We start from the raw sequence: 11539 nt of genomic DNA on the forward strand, positions 1-11539 counted from the left end.
ACCACTAGATGCAATGCCAGACCTGATACAAGGAGAGCTCTTTGCTGTACAAGAAAAGGGACTCACAAGAGAATTCTAGTTTGCTTGAACAAAAATTAGTAACCGAAGACCACGGATTGCTATTATTCTTTCTTCAGAAAGACAAACAAGGAAAGGAAAATGAGGCAATTTAAAGCAATCTTCATGCAAATGCCTTAACAAACGTGTATGCACATACCATTGAAAAGTATGAAATGAGACTTGCACACATGCAATATATTCCACAATTTGCGAGGTGGTAGCAAGTATAAATGGAACCCCCAGAATGACGGGAAAATTCAATGAGCAAAGTTAAAATATGCAAAATTAATCCTTCAGAAAAACCCTTTATTTAGCATGATAAATCAACACCTTCCTCCCACCCATCCCCTTTCAAAGTGGCTGCATGAGTTGAGAGGGTTGCAAAGACCAAATTTACTTGTCAGTGTGGCATTCCCCCATTGCTCTGAAATGACAGGACAGCAGCCAGGAGTCCTTCAGTACATGCAGGAGATGAATTAAATGATAGGCAGGGTTTTGTTTGGAAGGCTTTTTTTGGTTTGGTTGTTGTTTTGTTTTCTTTTGTTTTGTTTTCTTTTGTTTTGTTTAACAATGTTATTCAAAGCTGACAATAGCTGTTCTTGAAGAATTCTGATGTGCTGCACCAGTGAGGGTTGAATTGCAGGTGCTCCAAGGAGCAAAAAGAACAGGAAGAAGTAGGTAATACCTAATACTTAACAGAAAGTAACACAAAGCTGTTCATTAACAGCAAAAATAAACTGTTGTTTCTGAAGAATACTAAGTTAGAGTTTTCTGGAGCCAAAAGCAGAACACTGTTGACTTTTGACTAAACAGTTATTTAATATTACAGTCTTAGTATTTAAGATTGTGGAGGTTATTTAGAAAAAACCAAGCTAGGCTGATCATTAAGAAACTTTGAAGAATTCAGCTTTAATATTACTTCTGAATGACATTTTTTCTCTTTATATTTAGAATCAGCATCTGCTAAAAATCCGTGGAAATAATGCAGAAGAAAATAAATTGCTTGCTTTAACTGAGAGTTTGGAGGACCAAGCATCTCTAGAATACAATATAGCTTTCCAGCTGTAGAATACAATTCTCTCGCCACCTTCATCTGTTTTTTCTTGGTCTGACTAGGCAAGAAGAGAGTTTTATGGTGGTACTTTTTTTGTTGATTCATATTTGAGGAGTATAAGTATTGTCAAGCTTTTGTCTGATCTGATTTTATTTTTATTTTTATTTTTTTCTTCAAAAAACATATTTGCTGGGTTAAGAGGAACTTACCAAAGTCATGTATGTAAATCTACTTGATCTAGATGACAAGTGACTACACAGACTTTTTTTTTTAGAAAATGACAGGTTTACTAGTCACATCTAATCTTAAGCTGCGGGTGTCTTACTACTGTTGATCACACAGTAAAGGAACAGAAGGAGGAGAGGAATGAGATTCCTGGTCGCACTGCCGTAGTGGAAGATGGGATGATGGGGCAGTTTGCATGATCCATAATGGGCTTCCAGTTGAGAGCAAAAAGTTCCTAAATAAATATTTCAGTCTCTGTTCAATAAATAAAGATTTATTTATTTATTTTTTAACCTGCACACACACACAATAAATAAATAAATAAATAAATAAATTAGTGTGGCTTTTACTGTTTCACTCACTATTATTGCCTTCAACATATTTTATCGTACTATGTGGAGGAATCTTGGAAACTTCTGCTTTGTTTTTAGCTGTGGTACGGTGGCTTCGTTCAGAGTACAAAATGCAGCTTATTTCTGTCAGTGATCAGGTATAACACACACGAGTAAACGAAGAGTGGTCACTTCAGCCTGCCGTCTTACTTTCATTCTTTTGATAAAACCCAAGAGCTGCAGTTAAATTACTTCGATACTACCTGTATTTGAAATTAGTACCAAAGTTACAAATATCATCATGTGGATGTAATTGAGGGCAAAACTTGAGGCCATTAGATTTCAATTCACTGTACAAACACAATTTCTTCTAGTTAGTTGCCACCTTTTAAACTTTATATCTTTAATGAGAGAAACTGAGAATGAGAAAAATTCCTTAATGAGAGGAATTGAAATGGAGATGGCTCTACAAACTCAAACTAAACCGTAAAGGGAGGCCAGACAACTTTGTTTTCCCACTAACTCACTGGATCAAATCCTATCTCCTTAAATCAACACCCAGCCTCCCATTACTTTATTGTAAACAAGATTTGCCCTTTATAGCCTCAGATTACCATAGCTTAGGGAAGGGCCTTTGAAGGTCATGGGATAGCTTATGTTTAAGAAAAGACAAAATTCATCTCATGAGCCTTTTGCTTGCTTGCTTGCTTAAAGCACATTTCTTTTTTTTGCTTAAATGTGTTTCTCTGCTAATTTGGGCACAGAAAGACCATGTAAGTAGTGCTTTTTAAACCTAGGAGTGAATTTAGGGTCATGGGATCAGGTCTAAGCCCCATTCTCTATGTAGCCCTTTTGAAATTAGTGAGGAGAACAAAGCCCTTGTTCTGGCCAGACGGGTGTTGCGCTCTGAGCATTATCACAGGAGAAGGTACAACTGATGGCAGCCTAGAAGCATGTGCAGTTAACACAAAACATCCACACTGCTATCCAAAATGGGGCAGATGGATCTGAAATTGGTTAATACTCAATCAAGTAAAGCCCAAGTGTTTGTACTTATTAATGTTATCTAGGTTACCTCTAGTGATTGTGGTGCCCTCCTGCATGCTTTGGCTTGCCTGTACTTTGCACCAAGCTAGCCTGATCCAGAGAACTACATAGACAGCAGAGGAGGTACCTCACAATGCCTTTAACCATTTCCCTGTTGAGTAAACTTCAATAGCTCTGTCTCCAGCCATCCACATCCTAAAAGTTTCATCTGTGATGGCTTTTTCTTATAAAATTGTATTATTGGTCTATATTTTTTCACAAGTGGAGTTTCTTTATTCTCCCTTCTTGCAGTATGACCACTTCAGCTTTAACAGCGTCTTCTTGGACTTTTATTCTCACTAGTTCGCTTACCCGTTGTTTTCACCTGTCTCTCTAAGTAATACTAAGCATATATCTTTCCATGCTTCAGCGTCCAGCCTTTTGCTCTGCTCTATCTTCTCAGATTTTGCTCTCTGTCATGGCTCATGAGACACACGGTTCAAAACTTTCTTTAAGAGAAATGAAAGATATTGCATTTTCGTCAGTCTCTTCACTTTAACCTTGATCCTTTCTCTCTTTTTTTTTTTTATTTTTATTTTTATATAAACCAATTCATAACATCAGACCAAGGAGATGCCTCCCCATACAATGCAACATATTATTATTTCATCTTTTATTGGAGAAATAAAATTAGTTTGTGCTCACAGCAAAAAATATAATTCAATTTTAGGCCTTATAGAATTGTGCTTGGGAGATTACACAACAATTGTTCTGATCTGTGAAATTAACTACCAAACGCTAATCGTGATCAGAGTTAGCTTGCTAAAAGCGGATTCAATTAAACATTTAAAAGCCTGAGGGTTTTACTTCTGGTCTGTAAAGATGAAGCTCATTCTTACTGTACAGCATCCTTGGCTATATTGTATTCCCCTAACAGCCGACGTGCATCAAAACAGTCATTTTTCATATGGAATCCTCTTTTTAATGCCTCTTTTTGGACAATATCTCTGCATTTGTAGGGACAGCCTCTTGCACTCCTGCTCTGTTCTCATATTTCCAGCCAGTAAAGCTGCCATGATAGCAGGTCTGTAAGTGACCTGGAAGCTCCCCCAGGACCAGATTGCTATTTAAGACTTGAGCCCTGTCAGTTTGCCTGCACTGCAAGGAACTTGCTTTTATCTATGGTAATTGCTTTTAGAGCTGGATAGCAAAGAGGCTCTACTCTGAGATTCCCATGCTTCATCCTTGCTTGTGGCAGACTAGTTTCACAGCTGCTCCAGCCCATTTAGGAGTCATTTTTCTTTCACCTCGTGGATATAAATCTGCTGCATTCTGCCCACAATTGACTGTCCCTCTGCTTCACTTTAGGACTTGTCCATTCAGCACTGCTTAATGATCCTGATCCTGCAGTCCCTTGGCACTGACCAGAAGTTGGGTGGGAAAGGGGTCGCGTTTGAGGCTGATTGATAGGAACAGAAATGACTGCCCCTTTCAAGTCAACCTAGGGTGAGCCATTTCTGCCGGCTTGTTCCATCTAGCATGCAGCTGCAGTCCATGTTATTTAAAAGCAAATGTTTACAGGAGAGAACCAGTCTTCACAAAGCAAACAGTTTTCTCTGGTTCTTACAGATTTCCTAGTTATTGATCAGCACAGCAACTTCTCTGAAAGGGAATGAAGGAGCTACAGGTTTGAATGGCAAAGAAGCAAGATTTGCACTGTATTAATTTATATGATACCAACTGTATACTAGATGGTATTGCTTCTAGCCATATTACTTAGCCATAGAAAATTCCAGGCTGACTACCGTCACTTCCAGGGGCTATCACAGCAGCTGGGGACTGCTGGAGTGAGGGTGACCTGGGTTTACCTTTTCCTGCATAATTCCTCAGTTGCAAAATCACTAACAGACAGGAATCCAGCTTTGAAAGTAAAAATGTTTCCTTTCTTCCTTGTGCTCACCATGCAGGGATTGATGTAGCTATGGGGAAAGGGGAGAACTGACAGCTCTTCAAGAATAACCAGCTGGAAACCAGGCAAACAAATAAAAGGGATTTTCTCACATTGAACGTTCATGGGGGAAGGACAAGGAAAAAAATCTGTTTTCTATTTTGCTTTTACAAGGAATTTGTAGAGTTTTTAGATCTATTGCTCTTCAGTCATGTTCCCGCTTTAGACATTGTTTTGCATCATTAATTAGCCACTGATTCTGCAGGCAGCTGCATGTGGGAAGCCCTGTGCTCCCATGTAGAGCCTCGCCATTTTTAATGGTGTGCTGTGTGGGCAAAGGCACTTCCCTCTGGAGAGAGACTTCTAGCATAAGGTGTGCCAGTCACTCTTCTCTTGTTTGTTTGTGTTGATTTTCTATGCAGAAAAAAAAAAAAGGAAGATAAAAGGTAGCAAAGAACTGAAAGCCACACATGTGTCCTCAAACACAAGAATGCAAAAGTACACATGCATAAAGACAGGACTAGACACCAAAAGAAGCCATTCTGGTGAATTTTTGTGTTGTCTAAATTATGAGCTGAAAGTACCCCCTCATATCTTAAAACAGCATTCATCAGCTGCAAAATCTCGCAGGAAGAGTTTTCACATTTCCCTATGTTTTGATTTCAGAGGATATAGCTACAGTTAGTGTATATATTTGCATTTTTATTTCTATTCCTATTTTCTGTTGAATCTTCGTTTTATATCCAGATGAAAAAAAAAGGCAAGTAGAGTTTCCTTTCAGCTGAAAGCACTCCTTCCTTAAAAATTTGGCTGCTGTATTCTATGATTTGTTGCCTGGCTTATGTTGGACAACATACCAAGTCTCAAGTCACAATATTCCTATTATGAATAATAGTGTTTTTTGCTCCTCTCTCAGTGATAGATAAATCAGATGAGCTTACATTTTAGGAGACAAAACTACCATTTGCTGTTCTGAATGTTACAGTAGCTATCTAAGACACTGCACTCGGGACACTGTACATGCCTTTTTAATCACCGTGCAGGAGCTGTGAGTTCCCATATAGCCATGTAGATTATAAAGTCACTTACCCTTGTGCAAAAGGGTTGTGAAAACTGTACTTACTGAAATTCCTCCTTTGTTTGTACCAGTGACAACAATCATACATGGAAGCCCATGTTTACAGAGAGATCATTTTCTGAGCAAAACAGATGGGACAAATTAATCAAATTAATCAAATAGGAACATTTTACAATTTTTGGTTTTATTTTTGTTTCCTCTTTGAAAAGCTATCAATTCAGAAATGTTAACTTGGTATGAATATTTAATATAATTGTCTGTAAAATGGGTGCCAGTTTTCTAGAAATACTCAGAGTCTGATCCAGCTACTTGTATTTCTATCAGATTGTGGCTTCCTTTACCAAGTTAGTAGGAATACCTACAACTCATATATGATATTACAAGCCAGATTTTTTTTGGACTCAGCCAGACTCAATGCTCAGTGCTTGATGTGTAGGAATTTGCTGTCAGTGGCTCCCAAAGCACCGTCAAGAGGACAAGGATCCTCTCTGGGTGTAGATTCCCCCCAGTCATGCCACCTTCCTCAGTAGCCCTGAGAAGTGGCCGTCTCCTTTAACAAGGACACCCACACACGCATACTGAAATGCCCTTACATTGCTGGAAAGTGTGATGTTCCCCAAAACAACAGCACATTTGCTGCTCATTTGTGCAACCTGCCTTAATAGATCGATACCTTGTCTAGAAAAGAAGGTTCTCAAAGAGGGCTTGTTATAGGGCCAGCAGAGCTCTGCTGGTGTTTCCATTGAGAGCACAGCAGAAGAAATACAGAGGTCAGCTCCAAAATATACCTGCACATAGAGTGGAGAGTACCCAGACATGAAAAACCTGGGAAAAGCATTGTCATTGCCTGTATCAGAACCTGATGAATATTGAAATAAACATTTGCTAACATTTAATAGAATGAATACAGGGATGTTATTCTCAAAAGAGACTAAGCAGATGTTCTGAGAAAGCTAAATCTCCCTCTCTCTCTTCCCTCTATGAAAGAAGACAGAATTATGAAACACGAAAGAAAGGTGTGAAAATATCTGTAGGACTGTTTATACTCCTAGCCATCCTTCCACAGAAAGACCTTATTAAGTCAAGGTAAATTGTACCAACTACCTTAAAGTGGTGCCTGTCTGTTCTAATTTTTTTGATGTAGCAAGCCAAAGCTTAGCATAATAGTGATTGCACTGACCTATTAAGACTGAAACAGGAAAATGCAATTGTAACCTACAGGTTTATTATTTTGATGAAACAGAAATATTCTTTTCTTGCTCTGTTCTTGCTTGAAAAGGAGACAGCAGTTCATTCCTTTTGTTTTCCAATCAGATAACACTGGTAAGTTTTGCTATAAGGATGCATTTTAAGTGGGATTCTTTTTAAAATACATTTGGCAGCCTGAAGTTGCTACCAGAATAAATTACTTATGTTTAGTGCTGTGCTCTAACAGTACCTTTTCAACTGCTTTGAAAATAGAGCCACTTCCATGCTTGTACTGGTTTGCCACTCCTCAGTACAGCTCGTGTCATTCTGCTAAGCTAGGCTGATGACTTCTCCCCTCCTTTTTTTTTTCTTTTTTTTTTTTTTTGTGTGTGTGTGTGTGTGTGTGTGTGTGTGAATTTGGTGTTCATGAAAGATGCCAAATTCACAGCCCTCGAGAATTTCCTTTCTTTGTCCTGAGGACATGCAGAGGATCAGCAGCAAGATTCCAGTGTTCACTATGTTGCCCCAGCAATGTGACTTTCATTTGACCACCCCAACTGAAGGAGAAGGTAGTTCAGATTCCTGCGGCTGGGTCTCTGCCTGTCCTGCTCATGCTGCCCAAAAAGGAGTCATCGCAGTGCTGTGCAGCATCGAGAGCTAAAATCACAGGTCTGCCCATCTGCCACATCTTCCTTCATAACATGTCACTGGATTTTCCTCACAGTTTCTCTGGGTCTGTTTGCTATGGGAAGGTGTTTTAGTAGGTTTGGGCAAAAAGTGCTGTACACTGGTGGATATGTAGCCATGAGTTCAAAAAAGCAGCTAATCATGGTCCCACAGAAGAGGGTGGGTGCCTCCTTTGATTTAAACACATAGTTAAATGTTCCATTGACCTCATTCTTAAAGACTGTTATGTTAGTAACAGCTTTGTGCTGCTAATCACTTTTGATTAATATTGAGAGTTGTTGGGTAGTATAACTAAGTCCTCCTGTAACACTTTATAAAATAATTTAAGTCCAAGACACAGCTTCTCTTTTAGGTACCAAAACACACAGAAATCTGAGGGTACGGGATATTTTCATGTGTTTGAGTGACTGATAAGCAAGTGTTATCAGATAGTGCAGATAGGACTTCAGACACAGAGAGATATTTTTAAAGCCATGATATAGCAGGTGTCAAGCTTTGCTTGCTTCTTGCACTTAGAATTCAATTGTGTAAAGTTTACACCTGAGTACTTGGACCATGAACAATTTATTTGAAGGTGCCAGTCAAACAGGCAGCAGTACAAACACTCCCAAATGTACCTGCATTTCATTTCGCAGGTACAGGAGGAAAACTATTTTTCAGTGCAGTTGAATGCCCCACAATCTTGTTTCTTAATTAAAACTTTATAGGGTTTATTTCTGTGCATTTGGTTTGGTTTTACACATGCTGTGGGGTTGTAATGGGGCATCCAGAGAATTTACCTGGCTTTTTGTTAAAGATCAGCAGAAGCATTTTAAAGCTATGATTTCAGTGAAATACCCAGGAAGGAACTATGACATTTTAACATTATCAGTAGCATCATGATAGGTTCTTCCCAGGATCTACGAGTTAGATTCCTGTACCAGTAATAAAATTTTCTCCTGTACTTAACTGACCCAATAACAGCCAGGGGAGGCTTACTGATTTTTGGTACTGAAGTGCTGGTGAATGCACTGCTGTCTCCTCTGCCAGCTGCCTTGTGAGTCAGTGAACATATGGGTCAGGAACAGGGAGGAGGCAAGGCAAAGCAGAGCTCAGCAATATTTAATCTTCCAATATGTAAGTGTTGCATCAGAAGAGACATCATTTTTCTCAGGCCATCAGCATGTTAGCACTGAGACTCGGTGTACTGAAGCACGAAGGACTGTCTTCACTCACTAGGAAATCGGTCTGAAGCAAACCTACAGAATATATCCGACCTACATTGCACCAGCATAAAGTAATTGGTGCAGTTTGATATATTCATGGGAGCGTGCCTTGGTGTTGCTAACATAAAGGCAAAGTCTTGGGTCTAAGCCAAAAGTAGTCCTACAGGTTTTAAGGGTGTAAGCATGTGTTATAAAATGCAGTAGGTATGTGTTGTGCTGTCCCTAAATTCCTTGTTATGGATTAGGATGAAGCATTCTCATTTTCACGCCTTGATGTATTGTTGGTGTGCACTGTAAAATAGCACGTGGGTGTCAGGTTCAAGCTGCCTGTATTTTGTCATTAGGCATGGGATGCAAGAGCATGTAAATCAGCTTGGCATCTCACTGCAGGAAAGGTGCTTCATTTAGGTTAAGCCTATGCCTCCAGTGTCTTTCTGTGGTGGACTATTACAATGGGGATATTTTCTATAACTAGGGGAGCAAATACAAGCAATTTTTTTCATTTATGATCTAAAAATGTAGACACGATTAATAGTTGCTAAAATATTAAACATCTCATTTTAAGAAACTTCCTCTCTCGAAAATAAATTGTCATATTGGGTATGATCCACCTCACTCTCATGTGCTTTTTCAGAACAAGTCTGTTCCCTCGCCCCATTCAAATGCTCTTACTTTACCTCTCTTTGTACAAAAGGTCTGCATTTTAGAAGTCTGAGAATCAGTGGATGCTCACAAAGGGGATTTTCTTGCTACCTTAGGTCATAGATTTAGTTCCTGCCCTCATTATAGAGTGAACACAAACAGTATTTACCTTCTCTAAATCACTTGTCCTTGAATATGTTTTTCTTTCCTGTAATCTCTCTTTTTAAAGGTACTTAAGCAGAAAAAAAGAAAGAAGGTAAAATACCTTTTATCACATGAGACTGTTTAATGTAGCTCAAGAAAATCATCGGCTATGCAATATGCATTATACAAGCTTAATTTATATTTCTGAAGCCTTAGTCTTCGTCCTCCCAAGTTCAGGTTGTAATGAGAACACATTAAATAATTATTTATAATTGTATGCTGAAATAGCGCTATATACACATTAACATGAGTCTGTTTAGCCCATAGACACACAGCCTTTATAACTGCTGAGTGAGCAAAATTATAGTGAAAGTTATGGATGACACCAGTTTGCAGATATTGGTTCCAGGGTTGTTGCATAGCTGTACTCCTTGAACAGGCTGAACATTAAAAAGAAGAGATGAATACTCTACAATTACATTAAAAAACAAACAAACAAACAAACAAAACAAAAAAATAAAAAAAGAGTGTCCCTGATTTTGCTACATTTATTACAGAAAGTGGCTGTTAGAGATTCTCAGTTTTTCCAGAGTAGGATCTTTTCTCCTTAAAATTCTCTTTTGTTTTGTTTTGTTTTCAAAAAAGGAAAAGTATTTTTCACACAAGAGATAAAGTCAACACTTACATTTGACCACTTCTCATAACAATTTCTAGAAATACGAATTGAAACTTGAAAAATACACCAGAGAACATGTGATTGACATTACCCATATTATTTGGAACTTGGCTACTTAGCAAGTCTCACAGAAAATACAGTAAATGGGAAAATAATTATCTAGCAGGGACAAGACATCTGTTCTTGGCTCATTGCTGTTCAATTGTCTTACAAAATATTTTTGAATCATCAAACTAAAACTTACAGATAGAAACAAAAATCATAATGGGATAGATTATACATGGTGTGCTTACTTAAAGAATATAGTTTTTTAAGTTCAACCCCATGCAAAATCTTGACCCAGAGAAAGTATTGATGAGAGTGTGAATTCAACAGGTCTGAAAATGAGATAAGAATCACAGCAGATAATCAAAAGAAGCTGAGTTCCCGATCTGACGCTGTATGCAAGACAGCAATGTAATTCCTCTGTGCTTATACCTGCAAAAATCAAGTAGAAGTAGGAGATAGAATTACCTCAAATCCATAGTGGCAGTGCCTCAGGTCTTATTTCACTATTCTTTCTCTTTCTCTTTTTTTTTTGTCTCTTCACAAACAGTACTGAAAAACACAAAAAGGGCTCAGGGAAGGATTACAAGAAGGGGTCTAGGATCAGAAAACATAAGAAAAAAAGAGACGCAGAAAGCTCAGTCTGTAAGTTTTCAAATATTGCTTATCAAAGATAAGATTAAAAAATATGATCATTGTGTTTTGAGATTACCAATTGTATACAGCTCTTCATCTGAAAATGTAAAATCACCGAACCTGAAGCTAGACAAAAAGAGATTAGAAATAATACCACATTTTTTTAACAAGTAAAAGTAATTGATCACTGGAAAGATTTATCTAGGAAAAACAAAACAAACAAAAAAAAACTATTTGTATCTTTTCTCCTAAGAAGACGGGCTGAGAGAGCTGGGGGTGTTTGGCCCAAAGAAGAGAAGGCTCCAGGGAGACCTCATTGAAGCTTTTCAGTACTTAAAGGGGGCTTATAAAAAAGATGGAGAGCAACTTTTTGCTTAGGCAGATAATGATAGGACAAAGGTGAATGGTTTTAAACTAAAAGAGGAGAGATTTAGATCAGAAGTTAGGAGGTAATTCTTGACTCAGAGGGTGGTGAGGCAGTGGCACAGGCTGCCCAGAGAAGCTGTGGATGCCCCATCCCTGGAGGTGTTCAAGGCCAGGCTGGATGGGGCTTTGGGCAGCCTTGTCTGGTGGGAGGTGTCTCTGCCCATGGC

Source organism: Oxyura jamaicensis, chromosome 2 (assembly GCF_011077185.1).
Source record: "Oxyura jamaicensis isolate SHBP4307 breed ruddy duck chromosome 2, BPBGC_Ojam_1.0, whole genome shotgun sequence".
NCBI classification, from domain to species: domain Eukaryota; kingdom Metazoa; phylum Chordata; class Aves; order Anseriformes; family Anatidae; genus Oxyura; species Oxyura jamaicensis.